General features: G+C 42.1%; 1 long non-coding RNA gene across 1 annotated transcript in view; it reads left to right on the top strand.

Annotated features, from left to right (window-relative positions):
• LOC133388463 (uncharacterized) overlaps positions 1–19,769 on the top strand; it is a 36,823-nt gene extending 17,054 nt beyond the window's left edge. The window contains exon 3 of the long non-coding RNA XR_009763818.1: positions 19,437–19,769. This is a non-coding gene — a long non-coding RNA (uncharacterized LOC133388463). The remainder of the gene's footprint in view (positions 1–19,436) is intronic.
• Positions 19,770–22,896: the final 3,127 nt, after the last annotated feature.

The following is a 22,896-nucleotide window of genomic DNA, read 5'->3' as shown; positions in this document are numbered from 1 at the left end:
TCTGCCAAGCGACTAAGCTGAATTGGATAACAACACTGCCATTGGCTTTGACCATTATGAGAAACACTCCAAGGGGAAAAACAAAATTGACTCCTTTTGTGTCACTGTTTGGCAGACCTCCCATTGAGCCTGGGCCCCAGACAGAGATTAATGGGAAATTGGAGAACAGACAGTTATTGGAGTATGTTACTGCCTTGCAGGGTGTCTTGTCTTCTATTCACAGGCATAATCGTGAGTTTCAGAGGTTACCCTTGGATGTGGCCATCCACCAATACCAACCAGGAGATTGGGTACAAGTTCGGAAGTGGAAGCAAGAGCCTTTGCAGCCCACGTGGGGACCACCAGAGCAGATCATTCTGATTACTGAGTCTGCCATGAAGCTCGTAGGCCATAAGCGGTGGGTCCATGCCAGTAGGATAAAGAGAGCAGAACCTACAATTACCCAGGAACCAGAGAAGGGAGTAGCCAAGGACTCCCCACCTGGAGAGGTGAAGGATCAGACACCTGAAGCAAAGTGGTTGTCGGAAACCGTGCCGGGTTTCAACCTGAAGCTCAAGTTGAAGAGACAGAAAGACTGAGATTGTATGGGAGGATCAAGGAAACCTTTTCCCATCCAGGCTGTTAGTGCACAGGTGCCAGGAGATCCTAGGAGAAAGGTTCCAATAACAGTAGTGCAATTGGTAGCTACTTGTACCAATCGGAGGACACACCCCAAGAGGACACACATACATATAATTGACAGAACTTATTTAAGTTCTGTTCTTCCGCCCGATATTGATCTCAGGACTGTACGCCTGAGGTGGTAGATGGGAGGGTCTCCACCAACGTTGCCACCAGAAGCATACCCTAGAGATTGGAGATTTGAATCTTTTGAAACCTGGGGACGTGTCTCAGTAAATGTTATTTTGCCCCATGTTCCGTTGATTGCCAATATACCAAATAATCCTAGACAGTATTATTATCATCCTGTTTTAGAGGCAAATCTTACATACCGACGACGTGTATGGCGTAGATGGGCGGATCGATACATCCTTGATCAAGGCCCTTAAGTCGATGGGAGGTTCTGTACGACCTTTACCTTTGAGAGCAGCTGTATGAGAGATTCCAGGAGATACCCGACCAGCGGTGAATGTGAAAGTATTGTATGCTCAGCCTAGGTTAAATCAGAAGGGCTACATACGAACAAGATACCGTCGGAAAGTGCTGACTTGGGGCTTGTTAACATTTTGGAGATTAGGATTAGAAGATATTAATATAGAATTAGATTATAATTAGCAATACCTTATGTCAAGATGGGAAGAAACTCTGCAGATATCAACTGTCTGGGCTTTAAGCCTATGTTTGGTACTATTTTGTGTTTCATTTCTTTATTTGTGGTATATATCTGCTTCCCAACTTCTTTTTCCATGCAAGAAACAAGAATACGCAGAGGTCAAAGGCGCTCATTCCAGGAGGAAAAAAGGGAAAATGTGTTTGTTGAACTCGCTCAAGAAGTAGCCAAGGAATTTAATCTTATAAATTGTTGGATTTGTGGAAGTCCAAAAGGATTTCTAAAATGGCCATGGATTGGATTTCCTCTTGCACCCCAATGGCTCTTGAGTAACGTAAGTGAGGTGCATATTAACTTAAGCACCTGGACAGAGCCTCATACGTGAGATTTGTATAGATCAAGTCTTGGCAAATATTGCCTCCAACAGAACATTTCTAGAGGCAAATATGTTGGAGCCAGTAAATGTAATTGGACGTTGGGGTGGCGAGAGTATTGTTCCATTAATGGTTGTCCAGTCACAAATTGTACTACATTTGCCTCCCAATGGAATAACACACATGTCCAACTTACAAATGGAACATGGTGTTCATGTATCCCTGATGCACGTAACCAGAGTTCATGTAGATCCAAGTGTGAATCCACAGATATTCAATTGAATGAGTGCCAAGAAAGAAACTTAACGGTTCCTATAGTCTTAAAAGATCAAGGTTGGCTATGGAAGCACCTTAATGGAACTGTTATTTTGGGATTTCAGAATTATTGGGCAGTATGGAATCAAACCAGTAATGATACTAAATGTACTTACAGAAATGAATCCCGATTATGGAAGTGTAATTTTGTTCTGGGACAAGGATACCGCATTGTCACAGGCCCTCTTGGCTCAAAGGATACTTGTTATATTCCTTATAATAAAGATTCTTCAATTCTACATAACGGTACCATGCCAGCACTAAAAGGACATTACTGGATTTGTGGGAAAAAGGCTTATGCAATTCTCCCCTTAAATTGGACTGGCATTTGTTATGTTGGAATCATACAGCCAATGTATACCATAAAAGGTAGGAACCTAAATCCTTTAATTCCAGTATTTGATGGAGAACAGTCTGACAGAAAGAAGCGGGCCATTGATACCTCTTTAACAAAAGGCCAAGATAATGGTTGGAGAGACACTTGGCCTCCAGAACGGATCATTGAACATTATGATCCTGCTTCATGGGCACAAGATGGTTCAGCGGGATACCGCGGCCCGATATACATTTTGAATCGCCTCATTAGACTTCAGGCGGTATTGGAGATAATAACCAATCAAACAGCTAAAGCTTTAATATTGCTTGCTGATCAGTCAACTCAAATGAGAGAAGCAATACTCCAAAACCGGCTGGCCTTGGATTATTTGTTAGCCAAAGAAGGAGGGGTTTGCGGACTCCTAAATTTGACAGAATGTTGTTTGAAAATTGATGACAATGGCGAAGTAGTAAAAGAGATTGGTATTAAGATTAAGGTACTTGCCCATGTCCCGGTGCAAACCTGGAAAGGAATAAATCTTGGAAATTGGGGCAGTTGGTTCAACTGGTTAGGAGGAATGAAGACAATGATTGTATTAGTTGTTTTGATTTTATTAGGATGTATGCTTTTGCCCTGCTTATTACCTATAATCATGAATGGTATTTGCAGCATAATAGATAATGCAGTAACTAAAAGTAGCATGCAAATGTATGGCAAAATTATGTATCAGCAAGTGATTCAGAATGAAGAAGCTATATAATATAAATATCAAAAAGCTTCTAAGGGGGGAATTGTGACACTGGACTTGTGACACTGGACTTTATTTGTTTAAACTAAAGATGTATTTTGCTTATTTGCTGCTTAAAGTAAAAAGTGCTGGACCTGTTGGGAATTATAGCATCCCTCTGACAATTAATTTGCTTATGTGTTAATCTGCTGACAAGTTAATTCACTTGTGTGTGTGTAAAGAGAAATGCTAGTTTGCTGACATGCATTATCATTGTTTGTTTAAAGCTGTGTTTGCAAAATAGCTATAGCTGGGAAAATCAGGTCTTGTTGCAATGTGCAGCTGTACTGTAGAAAAGTATCAACATTTGTTGCAGATACAAGATCAAATTGAGCAAAACAAGTTGTGAATAACAAAGTCCAAATATGGACTAGGAAGAAAGGGGAAGGTACAGTGGGCATGGTTAAAGTGATGTAGTTATGATCATAATGATGCTAATGAAATTAACATAACAAAGCTGATAAAAAGGCCAGCACTGCAGAGTTTTGCCGGAACTGGCTTGGCCCTTCTCCACGTGCACGTGTTAGAAATAAATATACTCCTACTTCATCTTGTTTCATTCGTTTCTGAGACTCTATTGGGTGAGTACTGGGAGCGAATCCAAGCTACTAGGACCCCCAAAAGGGGCTAGAGCGTTTTGTTTGTTACAGCGGCAACATCGCTCCCTCCTCGCAACTATGCCCTGCTTATCCATGCTACGCAGGTAAGTGGGGCTTCATTTCTCCACATTTCTGCAACAATTTGCGATTTTTTAAAAAAATCTTCATGAAAATTCATTTTGCAGGCAGTTTTGATTAATATACACATTTTTGCAAGCAATTTTTCTTCACATAATGCATTTTGTATGTTTTTTCACTCATATATTCATGTTTATGCACACTTTCCCCTAATACATGCGTATTTGTGAACACTGCTTAGTTGGAGAATTGCATTGCAAAATTCAAGTAAGTGTGAATTTCAAAGGATGGCTGTGTTTCGGTTCTCATATTGTTTCGGAAAGTGCAAATTTGATCGATTTGGCTTGAAGTGTGAACTGAGTCTAATTTTGCATCCATCCCTAGTGTCAGCAACTCATGTTGCTGGGTTTCATGGAAAATGAATGTCTTTTCAATTGATTGCCAAATGCACAGCGAGTGGGGTGTGTGTTCATATAGGTAGTAGAGGGTATGGCCCCCATTGGTGATCCCTCTACCCCCATTAACGCGAGATGTTTATGCAAACATTGTTATTGCCTTGTCGTTATCCTTACAGCAGTCTTTTAAATTAGTGTTATCCCAATTCCACAGATTTGGCTTGGCAGTGGGACATGTCTAAGAACAAGTTCAAATCACACGTGAGATATGAATTTGAATTAGGGATTTCTGGATTTGTAGCTCAGACTCTTAGCCACTGTGCTACACTAGCTCTTACACATTTTATTGGCATGCTGTTTTGGTGTGCAGTATGGACTGGTATGGTGGTGGTGACTGGTGATGGGGAGAATAGACCCTTAGTTATTACCAGAAAGTATCTAGAAATAGTTATGCTGGCCTGTCTGGGTGGAAATGGAAAACCTACTGGACTGTGTTCTGAGAAAAGAAGGATGCATTGAAAAAGATCTGAAAAAAGAGGCAGTTTAATTTTAGTTTCTGGAACAGCCAAAGTTCCAAATAAGTGTTCAGCAGGGAGGTTCTTTTGAGGATCTTGGGTTGCAGGATTGGTCTTACTTTGGAAATAACACTGCTCAATCTCTGCAATTTAAAAGAATATACTATCACAAAACTATCATCAGTCTCTATTGTGTCCTCTCCTGCTAAAGAAATGTCCCACTTCTCAGGGAAGAGGTAAGTAGCGTGGAAGAAACGCTATTCAGCAATTCAGAAATACTGAGAATATTCAGTAGACCGAAATAAGAACACCACTGCAGTCTCTAGGTCTTTATCTACTAGTCAACTCACAGACACTTGCACCTAGAAATTCTAAGTTAAAGTAGGAGATCTGCAATCATTCGTAATGAATCATTCCAGGGGTTGTAGAGGTTCTCCCATTATAGTCCTGAATTGAGGGCTTTGTCAATACATTCTGATTTTGATGATGCACATCTACAGACCCAGATTTAAACCCACTAAAACCATAAAGTATGAAACACATAGACATATCTTTAACAAACATAAAAAGATGTGATAATACATATGAGAATGGGGGAGAAATTTGATATGAACCTATCTAAGTCACACATCCTGAAGCAATATGCAAGTATCCTTTGAAATTCACACTTCTCAGAAATTTGTGAAGCATTTCACCAACCCAAAACAAAAAGTGTACAAAAATGCACATATTAGGGAAAGGTGTGTATAAACATGCAGACATCCATAAAAAAACAAAAACAAAATGCACTATAGTGGAACATTGTTTGCAAAAATTTGTATATTAGGCAAAATTGCATATAATAATGTGTATATTCATAAAAATGTGCTCTAAAATGCTGATACATATTCGGTGTGGATATTTTTTTAAAAAATACCACTTTCCTTGATGTCACAGTGTACAGAAAGCTGCAGCAGAAATGTGGTCATCTGAATTTCAGAATGGAAAACTGAGAGAAACTAAAATTAACAAATTTATCTATCCCTAAGTACATACTTTGTGCAAAGGGGAAGTGAGAAAATATACAGTATGCTAATTTCCTTTCTCTATTTACAGCTATTGTTATATTCTTCTTCCTATTGGAGTATGGTACTAAAATCTCCAGTCAGGGTCTTACCCTCCCAGTCCAGGTGGGAAAGAGTCAGAGAGGCATGGACCAGGTCCTGCAGGACTCATTGACACCTCTAGGTAAGTTTGAGAGAGAGCCAGTGTCGTGTAGCGGTTAAGGTGTTGGGCTACGACCTGGGAGACCAGGGTTCGAATCCCCACATAGCCATGAAGCTCACTGGGTGATCTTGGGCCAGTCACTGCCTCCCAGCCTCGTGAAAACCCTATTCATAGGGTTGCCATAGGTTGGAATCGACTTGAAGGCAGTACATTTACATTTAGGTAAGTTTGAATGGGAAAGAGAAGGGCATCATAGTAGATTGCTCACAGCTGTATGGGGAGACATTTCAAGTCATTATGAGCTGGGACAGAAGTCCAATTCAGAGTGGTCCTCCAGGTGTTGATGGATTACAACTCCCAGACAAACTGGATCAGGTTCAGAGGAAGTTAACGAGGATGATCAGGGGACTAGTGTTGAGCCTCAGCTATCGCAGAAGGGACAGGGAGGGGGGAGGCATGAGTTTCAAGCGCCTCCGCTGCCAGAAGACGCAGAAGATTTGGAAGTTGTTGAGTCTGAGCAGGACCTTGGGGGAGGGGGTGAGTCCGAATTCCAGCCAGTTCCCATGAAAGGCACGATCTCTGAGGAACAGAGCGCGCCGCCCCCAGATCCTGCAGAGGACCTGTTAGGGGAAGTTCCAGAGACAGTGCCAACTCCTCCTTTACCCAGCCGTTCCCAGGATGCTACCAGCGTGGTGCAGCCCCCTGACCTTCAGCCCATTGCTCAGGAGTAGGTGTCTTCCGATGAGCTGTTGGAGACACGCCCCCCCTCGCTCCCGCCGCCGTGAGAAACGAACGGGGCAGAGACAGGATTTGCGAAGGAGTCAGAGATTACGATCGAAAATGTTCCCTACTTAAGCTTGCCGCTCACAGCGGGGAGTTGCTGAGTCAACTTCCTTCATATGCCACAGAGCATGTCTAGAGTGTAGTTAGGGATTCTGGTGAGTTAGCACAGGGTTTTCTATGAAGCGCAATGCCTTTGATGTATCCATTACTCTAATAAAACGAGATTTACTTGCACCCTTGTCTCAGCCTCGTCCTTCCGGCTCTGGATGGGACAACTCGAAACAAAGCCCTGTGAAGAGAGACTGAAAGAACTGGGCATGTTTAGCCTTGGGAAGAGAAGCTTGAGGGGAGATATGATAGCATTGTTCAAGTACTTGAAAGGTTGTCACACAGAGGAGGGCCGGAATCTCTTCTTGATAGTCCCAGAGTGCAGGACACGGAATAATGGGCTCAAGTTACAGGAAGCCAGATTTCAACTGAACATCAGGAAAAATTTTCTGTTAGAGCGGTCCGACAATGGAACCAATGGAAGGTGGTGAGCTCTCCAACACTGGAGGCATTTAAGAGGCCACCTGTCGGTTATGCTTTAATTTGGATTCCTGCATTGAGCAAAGGGTCAGATTCGATGGCCTTATAGGCCCCTTCCAACTCTATGATTCTATGATAATCTTTGACCATTGACCATGCTAGATGGGGCTGATGGACTCCAACAACAACTGGAAGGCCACAGGCCTACCATTCATGAGTTAGGGGGTTCCAAGCTCATGAGGTTTGTTTCCAACCGCATCCGAACTACAGGCTCATAGAGAGAAGAATATACATTTGCTATAAATGGAGGAAGGAAATAAATGTCTCCTTCTGGGAGGAAGGGTGGGATATAAATTTAATGAATTAATAAAAATATATTTTCCCACTTCCCCTTTGCACAATATATACTATTGTATCTGTCCATGATTTTGAGGCTAAAAAAATTTATATGTTTCATTCTTTATGGTCTTAGTAGGTACAAACCTGGGCCTGTAATTTTGTTCCACCCAAGTTTTGATCCTACTGCTGAAGATGCCTGAAGAGCACCACTCAAATTTGGAGAATGTCTTTTTCCGATTTGTGATAGACTTTGGGGGAATATATAACTAAGTTTAAGTTAGAATAGGGCCATTAAAATCAATATACTTTAGGAGTATAAGCCCAAATGGTCCTGCTCCATGACTGTGGATAGGAAAAAAATAGATTCAATTCACACTTAGCACAAATATACTTAATTCACCGTTTCTGGAACAATATGAAATCCACACTTCTCTGAACTTTGCAATGCAGTTCTCCAGCCAAGGAAATATATACTGGGGTAAAGTCTGCACAAAAAGGAATACATTAGAGAAAATAAAATACAAAAAGTGCTTTATATTGGGGAAATTGTCTAGCAAAAATATGTATAAATTTGCACTAAAATGCTGATGAATTTTCATAAGGACTTGTAAAAAAAATGGCAAACTGATGTAGAAATGTGGACAACTAAACTTAAGAATGGACGAATAAGAAACTGAGAGAAATAGAAATTGACATAATCTCTCATTCCTATCTATCATTAATGAAGCCCCACTTACCTGCATAGCATGGATAAGCGGGGCATAGTTGCGAGGAGGGAGCGATGCTGCCGCGGCAATCTTCGTTAAGGGCAACGTCATGTGTCGCAGCGTTATGTGTGCGTGACGTGCGGCAGGGAGGGGAGGGGCCATGGGCCTATTTAAGGCCAGGCCGCCCCTCCTACCTCCTCTTTCAGCGAGCGACAAGAGGACGACGAGGGACATAGCAGAGAAAGCTGCAGGACAGTTGGCGTTGGTTGGGCCTATTAGGCCTAATTGGTTACCCCCAGAGGGGGTTTTGGGAGCCCCAACAGCTGTGGGTGGTAGCGTTGCGGCGTGGCTGAGACTGGGGCAGGCCTCGTAAAGGGACCTGACCAGTGGGCCTCGTAGTGGGGCCTAGCAGCGGCACGTCTGATACCCCCCCACCTAGCAGTTGTGGAGGGGTTGATTGAGGCTTTTTATTGAGCAGTGCGACGTTAGTGCTGCTGCTGGTTAAAAGAAAGACACAGGAAGTTTAAAAATAAATGAGACTATACTGGATATACAAACAAAATTAAATATAGTCATGCTAATACACTGGTTAAAGACAGACTCATGCACATAAAGGGAAATTAAAAATAAATCAGAATAAAAGGGACGAACAAAAGAAATTGTGTCTAATCCTTCTAGTTTAAGTTCCCTCTGAGCACTCTCCCCTCAACAGGTTCAGCTTAGCCCCCCCCAATGATATACACAGGTTGGTTCTTTATTATATTATTACAGGGTGGCTGCATGATGTGATGGCAGAGCCCTTTCATGAGGCTTATGACTTCTTGCTAGGCCCAGGCATAGGTACAACTTCTTGCTAGGCCCGGGCATGTATGAGGTTTGAAGTACTTAATTATATGATTATTATACCACATACTAGTATATTGGTGGGGCCTAGTGAGCCTTTTTAGCCTTTGGGCCTTTCATAGTTATATGATAATAAGGGCGGAGATAACAGTTTGCTAGAAAATGTCTAAATCGCTGTATCTTAAGTGAGCAGTCCTTTTGCATTCCAAGTGTTAATTTCAGGCTATTTGTTCACTCTGAGACAGAAGAGGCATTTACCTGAATTTAGTTAGGAATGGAAAGTTTAGCAGATGGTAATCATATTGATTGGGGAATAGGAACAAAGAGGAAAGCCCGGTTTGCCTAATAGAGATCCCTCATATTACAGGATCTTAGACTCTTATTGACATAGGGCTGCCTTTTAAGGTCCAGGCAGACTCTTCCCCCCTTTACTGAGGATTGTGGCACCAACAACGAAACATCATTACCTGAAATTACATTTTAGTTAGGACTTCTGATATCATTACCTGGAATTACATATAGTGTGCAACTGTTGCAGTGGCTCATCTATTTAGATATGTGTTGGAAAACCTGCTATAGTGCAGCCACATATTGGTGACAGCAACACATCCTCAGCATCTGCTGCTCTTGGATTTATTTTTTTTCTATAATTTTTTTTTATTATTCAAACTTTTATAAAAACAAATACAAATACAACAAAAACAATACAACAGAAAAATAAAATAAAAAGAAAAACTTGACTTCCGATTTGTTACAGATCAGCTATAAGTATATAATATATATCAAACCTGTCTCCTAAAACATACGAAATTCACTTTTTTCCAAAGTCTATCTTAATTAATCGTCAAATCCCATTATCATCATTTCATTATTTTCTTTCAACAAAAAGTCCAAAAGAGGCTTCCATTCCTTAAGAAATATATCTGTTGTTTTTTCTCTAATAAGACATGTCAATTTGTCCATCTCAACTAAATCCATTAATTTCAATAGCCATTCTTCCATTGTTGGTATCGATTCCATTTTCCACTTTTGTGCATATAGTAATCTTGCTGCCGTGATCATATATAATATTATTCTTCCATATTTCTTTTCCTTTTGTTTATCCATAAAACCCAATAAAAAAAATTCTGGTTTTAACTGAATATTTATCTTTAAGATTTTTTGCATCATCCTACTTATCTGTGCCCAAAATAATTTTGCCTGTTTACACAACCACCACATATGATAAAAAGATCCTTCTTGTTGTTTACATTTCCAACATACATTAGAAACATTACTATACATTTTTGACAACTTTTCTGGAGTCATATACCAACGATACATCATTTTAAAAAAAAATTCTTTAAGATTATAGCATAATGTAAATTTCAAACCTTTTTTCCACATATTTTCCCATTGATCTATTTGTATATTATAACCAATTTTTTTTGCCCCCTTAACCATACACTCTTTTACTTGTTCTTCTTCCTTGTCCATTTTTAGTAAAAATTTATACATTTTTGCAATTATGCATTCATCATTTGTACACAAACCTATTTCAAAATCATCTTGGGCATAGACGCAATGGCAATCAGTAATGGCTTCCTACCAGTTAGTTAATGCACTGCCTATGGGAAAGTATGACATCTAATCTGTTTTTTCATCTACTGTGGGGATACAAGGGGATTTATAGCTGCTGGGGTTTTGCCTTTTCAGTCAATTCTATGAGGTAGAGCATTACATATAGGCTGCTCTATTCTCGCATGGAGCGCTTCAGCTCCTTCCTTGAAGGGGCTGTCGGGACGAGAGGGTAAAAAATTTGGATGCATGTTAACACCTGATGTCACAGATTATGGAATGGCTATGTAACTGGTTCATTTTAATGGCTGTGTCAATGGACCATCCTGCCCGGTGTTAACCTTCCTGGGCATACCACCTAATTCACCACCAATCATACTCATGTGGTCAGTCAGTAAGGGTTTCATGACAGTTAGGCCAAGAAAGTGTTTCTTGTCTGCCCTCCAGGTATTAGAGGTCTCTTCCGGTGGTTTATGAGGTCGTAGCAGGGCTTCCACAGCCTTACTACAGGTTCAGGTTTGTGGCTGTATAATAATTTAATGCTTGTTGTGATCAAATATTGATCAAGAAATTAGAGCCAAACTGCAGGTTACATTTTATATTCTGGCCCAAATCATTTGGTCTACTTTTCCCACACTCCTGGGGAAGAACTAACTAACTTGCTGTAGAATTACGTGACATAGCTCAGGGCTAGAGCATCTGAACTGCAGGCTGAAGGTCCATAGCATCTCTAGGTAGGGCTGGGAGGTAGAACTGGAAGTCTGTGGATGCATCGGGGTTTTTGTGCTGGCTGCAGGCTTGGACTTATAGGCAGTGAGGCTTGGGAACTCTCCAGTCCATTTTAGGTAGGGTTATGGCCCTTGTCTGTTCCTTTGTTCTCTAGTGCCCAGATTTTAATGTTTTCTTTTGGGGCATGGTAAGGTAGACTCAGGTGGAGCGGTTCAGCTGTGCTGTGCAACTGCACATTGGGAGATTGAGGAGCAGAGTCAAAGATGGGCATAAGCCGGTCTGTCGCTCCAGCATGCTCCACAGCTATCAGAATGCAGGAGGGGTTTTTCCCAGGACTTCTGGGCCGGCAAGGGCTATGCACCAGAGTGGCCTATTCAGTGAGTCACCTGCTGGGATTGCCTAGTGAATGGCTAGAGACTGGGCCTCTCAGTCCAAGCACTTCGAGGTAAAGGCTGATGATTTTCCCACTTATTCCAGGGACTTCAGAGTCCGCCATATGTTAGCTGGGTGGGCTAGAGAACACCCTGCCACCCTCGATCCCCGTTGCCCTTTCTCACGGGACATTTTATTGAGTATGGTGGGCCAGTGAAAAACAGTATGCTCCTCAAGCTATGAAGCCAGACTATTCCAGGCAGCAGCCCTTATGCTGGTTTTTGGAGCTTTTAGGATAGGTGAGGTGGTGGCCGGATCCAAGGGAGATTTGTCTTGACGGGCCCTCCAGCAATCAGATGTCTCCATGGAAGAAAGTTGTACCTTTATAACATTGATGGACCGGCAATGTTGCTGGACAGGGATGGAGCAGCTGCGCACCCTATCCTGGGCTTACAGTTAGGCCTCAGTCAATGGGCTGCAGTATGGTGGCTTGGCTGGCAAGGAATACTTTGGGACGGGCTCCTACCCACTTTGTTCCAGCTTGGTTCAGTGCAGACATCTCCGCATGTGGTGGTCATTCCCAACTCGGTATTTGAGGCAAGGCCCTCAGGTGGGCAGGCATGTGCAGACATGCAGTTCAGGAGGCAACGATGGCCTCGGTTACCTAAGGGCATGGTCCTCAGTTTGGCAGGCATGTGCGGACATGCAGTTGGCGAGGCAACGGAAGGGCATGGCCCTCAGTTTGGCAGGCATGTGCGGACATGCTGTTCAGGAGGCAACGGAAGGGCATGGCCCTCAGTTTGGCAGGCATGTGCGGACATGCAGTTCAGGAGGCAACGATGGCCTTGGTTACTTAAGGGCATGGCCTTCAGTTGCAACGAAAGGGCATGGCCCTCAGTTTGGCAGGCATGCATGGCATGCAGTTAATAAGGCAACGTCGGCCTTGGGTACGTCTGCTTTGGTCAGACATACTCCTGCGAAAGGTTTGGCGTGGTGTCTGGAGCCCGATAGGGATGGACCAAGCGCAAAAGAAGGTCAACCGGCAAATTCGGTTGGCAATTCTGGGGCAGGGGGGGTTGGCTATTTCACACCCTGCATTCAGCATTGGATGGGTGAACTGTACAGGGCCGATGGCGTTCACCTGTCTGACGCAGGTAACGTCTTTTTGGCAGACCTGCAGAGGTGTCTGCGAGAGGCGCTTCTTGGCAGTGGGTAAAAGGGGACTAAATAGAGATTTGTCCCCTTTTTGTGGTGGGAAGGTGCGGAAAGGGAAATTGGTAAGGACAGCTCGGTGGCCCCCTTAGGCACCTTTGGAGGTGATTGGCGGTTCCAGAGGCCTGTCTGTCAGAGCTTTGCGGCTTGAGGGCAGGATATGGGCTGCTTTTGGGGCCAACTTAACTCATCCACCCGAGGGTTGTGTGGCCCCGGGGGGTGGTGACCTGAGAAGGCCCCCCTACTCACCTACTGGGTGTGGCTGGTGGAAGGGGTAAGCAGATGGGGCTTGCCCTTGTCCCAAGCAGGGGCTGGTCGCCCGTGAGCTGTATGGCAAGATGCTTGCTTATAGATAGTTCCGCACCTAGGTTTCCCTCTGCAGGTCACTTTAAAAGGTGTTTTTGTATAGTTTAATAAAGTGGCCCTTGTTCAACCCAAGCTGATGTGTCCTTGTCTTATTTTGCCCCTTCACTCGCAAATGCTCGATAGTGCCCTTTGAATTGAACTGGTTTGAATTGTAGCATTTTGGAATTGATGTATTTTTTGCTACTGATACCTTGGTGATTTGGATTAATTTGACAAAATATTTGGCTACATGTTGGTATGTTGTGTTCTTACTTATGAGAGAATTTTTGATGCGTTTATATATATAAAAGACAGTTTTGAAAGCAACAAACAGAACTTCACTCAAGCTTGCTGTGGATCCCTATAAGGATTCCATTAATCACCTAAAAATATATATGAACGTAATTGTGATTAACAGAGGTTTTTATTGTATTAACAAAACGTTTCAGCTTCCGCCTTCATCAGCTGCTAACATACAAATGCTGTTACCAAGGTGGCAGTTATAGAACTTTGAGGATGGAATGCTCAGAGGGGCTTCATTTGCAGAAGCTAAGTAGTGGTGGTACTGTCCTCCAGGTTCAGGCCATGTGGTGCCAATGTGTCCAGAGCAGAGCTTGGAAAAGTTACTTTTTTGAACTACAACTCCCATCAGCCCAATCCAGTGGCCATGCTGGCTGGGGCTGATGGGAGCTGTAGTTCAAAAAAGTAACTTTTCCAAGCTCTGGTCCAGAGAGTAAATCCAAAAGTTCTCCCTATGCTGCTGGATCATCTCTTTACACCAATATACCACATAATGATGGGATTCAGGCTTTAAATTTCTTTAACACCAGAGATATGAACAATCCTCCAACAGAGGTTCTCACAACTTTAGCCACACTAGTCCTGACTTGTAACAACTTTACATTCAATGGAGAACACTACCTGCAACTACAAGGCACAGCTATGGGGACTCGCATGGCTCCATCATATGCGAATCTCTTTATGGGTAAACTGGAACAGGAGATCTTCAAAAAGGCCATCAACAAACCACTTATATGGTGGCGTTACATTGACGACATCTTTATGGTCTGGACAAATGGTAAAGAGAGTTTGGAACAATTTAAAAATTACATCAACTCTATCCATCCCTCTATTAAGTTTACATTTAATAGTAGAAATGACAATCCACACATCCCTTTTCTGAATGTCCTTCTCACCATTGAAAACAACAAAATAGCCACTGATCTCTACAGCAAACCCACTGATGCCCACACCTATTTAAACTGGAAATCCTGCCATCCTAGGCATATAAAGAAGAACATTGTGTATAGCTTAGCTCTGAGAATCAAACTATTTGCAACACTGAAGATAAATACCAGAGAAGGATCAGTGAACTTAAAGAACACCTTCTAAGAGGATATTCTCCACATATTATCAATTGCAACATCCACTGAGCCTCCATTCTATCTAGAGAAAACCTCCTCCATCATACTGAGGTGTCAAAGAGCAGAGAGCAACAGATTCCATTTGTGGTAGATTTCCATCAAGCATCTCCTAACTGTCACCGAGCAATCAGGGAGAGCTACCCATTACTGGCAAACTCTGAACATCTTACTAGAGCCATCAGCAGGCCTCCTGTTATAGCATTTCACCAACCTTCTAATTTGTGCAGACTGTTGGTGAGAGCTGTGCTTAAGCCACCTATCACCAATCCAGGGTCTCATCCTTGTCACTCCAAACGCTGTATCACCTGTGTGTACCTCAGGGAGACAGCCACTTTTACAAGCACTAGGACAGGCAGGACATATTACATCAAACAGAACATCACCTGCAGGTCCTGCAATATAGTTTACATCATCGAGTGCAAAAGACCAGGATGTCATATCCAATACGTAGGAAAGACCACAACTAACCTATGCACGCGCTTCAGGAACCACAAGTTGGCAATCTTGACAAAAAAAGTGGAGCAACCAGTTGCAAAGCATTTTAACATCGAGGGTCACAGCCTGTTGGACTTTTCCATTACAGCGATAGAGATGCCAGCAGATCCAGCAGCATTGACTAAAAGGGAGAACTTTTGGATTTATGCTCTGGACACATTGGCACCACATGGCCTGAACCTGGAGGACAGTACCACCACTACTTAGCTTCTGCAAATGAAGCCCCTCTGAGCATTCCATCCTCAAAGCTCTATAACTGCCACCTTGGTAACAGCATTTGTATGTTGGCAGCTGATGAAGGCAGAAGCTGAAACGTTTTGTTAATATAATAAAAACCTCTGTTTGGTTAATCACAATTACGTTTATATATATATATATATATTAGGTGATTAACGGAATCCTTATAGGGATCCAGAGCAAGCTTGAGTGAAGTTCTTTGTTGCTTTCAAAACTGTCTTATATATATATATATATATATATATATGTTATATTGTGATGTTTATTTGATATAGTTAGAATTGTTTCTGTTGTACCCAGATATTGATTTCTTTGGTATTCTTCTGAGACTATTTGAGCATAATTTTGAAAAAGTAGCATATATAAACTAATGGTGGTACCCAGACATTGCCATATGCATAGTAGCATGGAGGGTATCGGGAATAATGAGAAATAGTTACCATAGTTTGGATATTAGGAGCTATGGGAAATTTCCCCCATTGTTTTGAAATTCTAGGCCCTGCCATGCATGGAGGCACAACTGGCAACTAGCGCTACCCCTGGGCCAAAGTTACTGCCAGTTCATTGGTTAGAGGCAGTTAGTTTGTGAATCTCAATTAGGCCATTAAAACACCAAGAGGTAAGTAGTCTAGTAGCGTTTATTGCTGACCATACACACAGAAATAAGTATATCTCATGTTCCTTAGTAACAGTGTTTAGGAGATCCCCCAGGGGCAGTTAGTTGCCACTCCATCACTGCTGGAAGGGGCCTCCGTCACTAGGGTTCTCAGTCTGGGTAGAGCTGTGGCTGTGCAGGGTGATTCCTGTGTCTTCCCTCGTCTGTTCCCCAGCTGTGTCTTCCTGTGTGTCTCCTCTCTGTCTGTGTAACAAGCTGATAGATATGGTCTACCTGACCCCTCCCTCAGGTCAGCAGCTGTGTGCCTACCAGGCTCCTGCTTGACTCATGGACAGTAAATACAGATGGAATGTACTTCTCATGGGAGCTCACAGCTCTCATGAGCCTTGAAGAGGACATCCAGTACAAGCCTGGACATGTCCTCCCTAATCACAGTGATCTAATAATTAGCCCTCTCACTGCATAGGGAATGGGCTTCAATAGACAAGCCCATAGAGACCCTTCACAGATTTGACCCTTCACAGATTTGAGAGGTAATCTGCGAAGGTTACCTCAACCTGCTTGTCTATATAACAGTCTCTGACAATAACAGCAACCCTGCTCCCACCACTGCCAAAAAGGTTTCAGGGACCAGGGCAAAGAAGGGGGATAATAGGATCCCCTAGGTGGCAAGGGAGTATATGTCAGGGTCTGAGGCCCTAGAGCAACAGGGCCAGGAGTCAGAATGGGCTTGAAAAGAAAAGACATTATTTAATTTCAAGCAGTCAAAGAACACTCATCAAATGAAATCATATTGCCTGAACCCAGCCTTAATTGGGCTGAGTGGAGCTTGCCCATCACTACCCTCAATTCACAACTTTTAAGAAGTCATTAGTATTACCTTATGACATGGAAATTATTAATGTTTAGGCAGAATTTAAAAATATTCCTGTTCAACCAGGCATTTGATGGATGAAAGATATTGTGTCTGGCAACTTTGATAATATTCATTGTGAGGATATTTGGTTTCCTTTTAATGTTTTTTTTTTTTTGAAAAAATATTGCTTTAATTGCTTTGCTGTATGTCACGCTGGGCTACTTTGCGATAAAGGATAAAAATCAAAGTAATAGTAGTAGTAGTAGTAGTAGTAGTAGTAGTAGTAGTAGTAGTAGTAGTAATAATAAATACCTGACATCATTTCCATGTGGTGGATAAAGTTTCCTGAGGAGAATTCTGAATCAGATGCTTATAACGTGACTTTCCCTTCAAAACCTGACATGCTCTTGCAATTCAATTCATTCTTGTGTTCTTTTCCTCATAGTCACTATCTCTTCACCAGTAGAAGTAAATTTCCTGCTTCGTTGGTTCTGACTTCCAGCAGAACAAACCTTGTCGCTCTAGATAAAAGAGTAAAAAGAGCGTAGTAGAGCAAGGCAAAAGTATTCAGGCTTATGCAGAATAGTTTATTGGATGACAACTTCTCTTAAAGAAGAGAGATATGCTGTGACTTTGTGAATCCAGAAGGGGAACATTTTGTCTCTCTCATTACACATTGTCCAAGCTGAGCTGCAATTCTGTGCCCACTTACTTGAGAACAAGTCCTACTGGACTTGATTCTTTGGGACTCAACTTATGGGAGGTGACCCAGGTAACTGCCTAGGACACCGGTCCAGAAAGTGCCTTTCATGGGTTATCAACTCAGCTTGAAACAGTGCCTTGATGCAGTGGTGGGATGGTTGAAATATAAGCTAAGCTTGAAGCCTGGCAAGATGGAGGCACTGTGGGTGAGTGGTTCCCATGTCTGAAAAATTGGTTAATTGCCTACCCTGGATGAGGTTGCACTCTCCCTGACAGAGCAGCTACACAGTCTGGAGGTGCTTTGGATCCAGCTCTGTCACTGGATGCCCAGATAGTCTCAGTGGCTAGAAGTGCCTTTTATTAGCTGTACCTGGTGGGACAGCTATAACCACTCCTGGACTGAGAGAGCTTGGCCACAGTAGTTCAAGCATTGGTGACTTCAAGACTGGATTACTGCAATGCAATTTATGTGGAGCTTACCTTACACTTGACCCGAAAACTGCAATTAGTGCAGAATGCTGCAGCCAGATTTCTGATGGGGGTGAGATCATGTCCACACATAACACCTCTGTTCAGAGATTTGTACTGGTTGCCAATTTGTTACTGGGCCAAGTACAAGGTGTTATTACTAGTAAGTCTTAACAGTTTGGGACCAGTTTACTTGTGAGACTGCCTTACCCCCATATGTGCCCACTCAAGCCCATCACTCTGCAGAACAGGCACTGTTACGGGTGCCACATAATACTCATTACACACTTGTAAGAAATAGTTCTTTTAGTGTGGTGCACCTACTCTTTGGAACTCTCTGCCTATTGACATCAGGCAGGAGCCTTCGCTGTATTCCTCTCAGTGCCTGCTTAAAACTTTTCTGTTTAGGCTAGCCTTTTTGGACACATAGATGTTGATCTGTTTTAATCTTTTTAGTTAGTAGCTATTTTAATTGTTTTAAATATGTTTTTAGTTACTTGCTTTTAACTATTTTATAGATAATTTTAATGTTTTTGAAAACCATTAAGATGTCTTTACATTCAAGCAGTATACACATTTTGTTAAATAAAATAAAATAAAATAGTTGGATGTGGTACTTTCAAGAGAGCTAAACTAATAAATATTTGGGCCCTATCTGCATGATACATTTAAAGCAGTATATCACTTTCAACAGTCATGGCTCTCCCCAAAGAATCTTAGAAACTGTACAGTCCTTTGTTAAAGGTGCTGAGAATTGCTAGGAGATCCCTACTTCCTTCACAGAGCTACAATTCCCAGAGTTCTCTGGGAAGGGGGTTTACGTGGAAAGAGGGATTAACTGTGAAATCACTCTGAGAATTCGAGCTCTATAAGGGGAATAAAGATCTTCCAACCACTCTCAGCATCTTTAACAACTGCAATTCCAGGATTCTTTGAGGAAAGCCGTGGCTGTTTAAAGTGGTACGATAACACTTTAAATGTATCGTGCAGATGGGGCATCAACAAAAAACTTTAGTGCCCAAACGTTGTGTTCTAATCATATACTGCTAAGATGTGTGAAACCTCCCAGGGAAATATTAATTTTATCAAAAGTGCCTTTTCTTCCCTCAGAATTTTCTATGCTTCACCTGCACCAGACCTTTCAAATTCATCTCAAATCTTGATTTAGGTGAAAAAAAATCAGTAGGCTACATGCAGATGCACTCCTGAGAATTTCAACAGTCTTAACAACATTTTAATTCATTGTCGGTTCTGTGCATTAATGGATGCCTTTACTATGTGCAGAAATGACACCAGCCACTGAACCTGTAACAAGGTTTTGCTCTTTCAAACAGTTTATGCTGCCTCTTTTCTTCTTCTCTGCAACAGCTCTTGTCCCAAGATGTATGACAAGATGCGTGCTTAGGAACTGACCCGCACTAGCTGAACCTTGCCTGAGACAATTTTTAACTGCTCCCTCATGGTATGAAGCCTACGCCAGAGGACTCTCCAGTTGCATCATTAAATCACCCCAAGGAGTCACTCAATGCCTTTTTTTTCCTCGGGGCCTGTTGTTTTGTTTTGCTGTATTCCACTTTGCCCTGAATATTGACTAAGGGGACATTGCTAGGAAAGAAAGCAACATAATGTGTTACAAAAGAAATGAAAGCAAATCAGGCAGAGAATGCCATACCAGTGTACATCTGAGGCAAAAATCACGTGCTGGCTTTTCACATTAAAATGTTTACAAACTTGTGAACATCTCCTATTTTGACATCAAGAAGTGATTGAGGTATTATTTAAAGAAATCCCTCTTGAATTTACAAGAGACATCAAGATCTTTCAGAACTTTAAAAAAAAATAAAATAAACTAGTGTCACATGTTCATTTGAGGCAGTTCAAAGTGATTGTAGAGCTCAGAGCTTTGAATCAGATTTTAATTCTTTATTGGAGAATGGTGGAACTGCAGCTTATGGTGCAGAACAAAGCCAAGTCCCTGGCCTAAACTCTGCCGATATGCATGCACACTTGTCTTTTGTTAGATTTCTCAGTGATATATTTGCACTTGATTTTGTTTTTTATTTAAAAGATTTATAGACCACTTTTCAAACAAAATGCTTCCAAAATGTTTCACAATAGTGTACACTAACAAATAAGCCATAATACAAATTTAAAACAAGGTTAACAACAGACATTTCAGAGATTCCCAAGTCTCCTATTCTGCTTTTGGAGGGAAGGGAGGGTATTTACTTACTTACTCTATAATAACAAAACCCTACTTCCACTATAATGGTTCTCCTAAATCCATTTCGCTGCCACCATTCAGCCTCACTTATTCCCTCTGAACCCTTTTTACAAACAACCCAGTAACTGTGTGGTACATATGTGATTCAAAGCTACTCAGAGATATTATATTTAACAATGGTATTTATGTTCGGTTATTTCAAGATTATTAAGTGCACAAGGGTATCTGGTTACTTTAAAATAGTACTGTATCCTTAAATACACTTAGCTAGGTATTGTAACTTTATATACCAATATTTTGTATTCAGTTAATGTTAAGCTAAGACAGGTTTAAGCAATCAGTTACCCTTTCAAAACCCTTTAGCCAAATTGCACTTTTATTCTCCCCACCCCTCTCCCTCCACCCAAGTTTATTTATTTATTTATTAGATTTATATCCCGCCTTTCCTCCCAGTAGGAGCCCAGGACGGCAAGTTAAGCTTACCAAATCTTTTACTGAGGAGTCTGCTGGAAGCCTCTTTTTGCAACCCTTTACTGATGTTCTGAAGTGCGGGCTTGTCTTGCACTGCCCTGGCCATCTGGGCTCTGGTACCCTTACCCGTCACGAGAGACCAACTTTCCCAGCCGCTTCTCACGTCTCCCCTCAGCACTGCAGACTGGTTCCCCCCTTTTCAGCTGAAGCCAAGGGATTCAGCTATCACCAGCAAGTCTTTGGCCACCAGGCCACTCCACCTGCCTCTCAGGTCTTGGTCTTCCCTGATCCTTTTCCTCTGCTGTATTCTTCTTCTTCTGGCCAACTTTGTGAGCACCCAAGCACCAACACCTCTAGCTCCAATCAACTAACCCCAACAATACTCAGCTCCCTCTGCTGACCAGTACCCTGCCATGTATACACTTCTTTTTGGTCCTAAGCTACTCACTCTAAATAGACCCGTAATAGCTGGGGTGCATTGTCTGTCAACTCCTCCTCTTGCCTACTGAGTCTCTGCCTACCTGGTGCTGCTCATTCCAGCACAAGAGAGTCTGATGGCCAGTGTGTTCACACTGGTACTGCCCATCTCAATTTGAGAAAGAGAGACTGTACCAGTATGCTCCTATAGGCTCACCTTAATTTGAAAAAGACTGTGCCTTCGTGGTCCTGTTTTTGCGTCCTCCAGTGCATATGGCGGTGGGGGAAATGGGCAGAGAAGCATAGTGCCCACATGCTGCCTCAAGCAGAAAGGCTGGGCACTGGGACATCTTGCTGATGCTGTTTGCTTGAAAAAGAGACTGGTCATTGTGATGTCATGGTGATGCTGATTGGTTTAAAAAGAGATACTGACCATTGTGATGTCAACCTGATGCTACCTGCTCTGAAAGAGACTGACCACTGTACTGTCATGCTGATTCTGCCTGCCTGAAGAAGAAAGACTAGACCTTGTGAACTCATGCTAGTGCTCCCCACATAAAGGAGAAACTGAGTAATGTGCTCTGCCGTAGCTGCTGTCCACCTGATGGAGAGAGATAAACTACCCTCACGCCAACACATTGCCAACTGCTTTCATGGGAAAAGTTTTCTTTGCACCCCAGACCAAACAGAGGCTTCTTAACTTACTTTCTTTGCACTACCATTCTCTCACATGCAAGTTTCACCTCTCTGCACGCAGGCAGACATGCACCACTGTCCACCATTCCATTTTAGTGTATGGGATGATTTTTCTCTCTCCTGCTGGTTGCCAACAATACCTCTCTGTACCTGTTGCCTGCCAGTCATTTCTCTAGCAGCTGGAAGCCACTGAAGAGTTACCAGCAACTATTTGAGGACGAAAGCATCAGAAACTCTGTGAAGGATTGTAATTATTCTCATAGAGAACAATGGAAAGCTAAAACTAAATTTTAAAACAACTATTTTTAAAAAATTAAACAAAAATCATACAAAACAAAATTGTTATCAGATGCACAGCCCTGCTATAAAAATTAAAGTTCCACATGGTTATAAGCAGGGGATAAATCTCTATCACATGCACCCCTTCTTTCTGAACAGGAGTGTTTACTAGGGATGTTCAGTGACTACAAGATTTTACTTGTATCTGTAGCACTTAGGAGCAGCCTCTCTCCCCACTCCCACCCCCAGAATCTGACAATTTTGGTTTCTCTCAGTTTCTCATTTTTCCAGTCTTAAGTTCAGTTCTGCACATTTCCACAACAACGTGCACATTTTTCTTTAAAAAGTCCTCATGAAAATCAGTATTTTAGTGTGAATTTCTCCTAATATACACATTTGTATGCATTTTCCCCTAATATAGACATGTCTGCAAAAACATTTTTCCTATTATAGTGCATTCTGTATGTTATTTTCATGATTATATGCATTTTTATGTGCACGATATTATATGCATCTTTGTATGCACTGCTTAGCTGAAGAATTGCATTACAAAATGTAGAGAGGTGCAAATTTCAAAGGACAGCTGTATTTTGGTTCTTTGGTTCTTTTTCCAGAAAGTGTGAATTAGGTTGGTTCACCTTTAAGGGTGAACTAAATCAAATTTCTCCCCCCCCCCCGGTTGTTCAGTCATATGGCCATTCCTCACAAACGGCTATTATTAGGGGGAAATGTGATGAATTA

The sequence above is a fragment of the Rhineura floridana genome, chromosome 7 (assembly GCF_030035675.1).
Source record: "Rhineura floridana isolate rRhiFlo1 chromosome 7, rRhiFlo1.hap2, whole genome shotgun sequence".
Lineage (NCBI taxonomy): Eukaryota > Metazoa > Chordata > Lepidosauria > Squamata > Rhineuridae > Rhineura > Rhineura floridana.
Note: the sequence above shows the minus strand (reverse complement) of the source record. Positions and strands in the feature narration are given on the sequence as shown.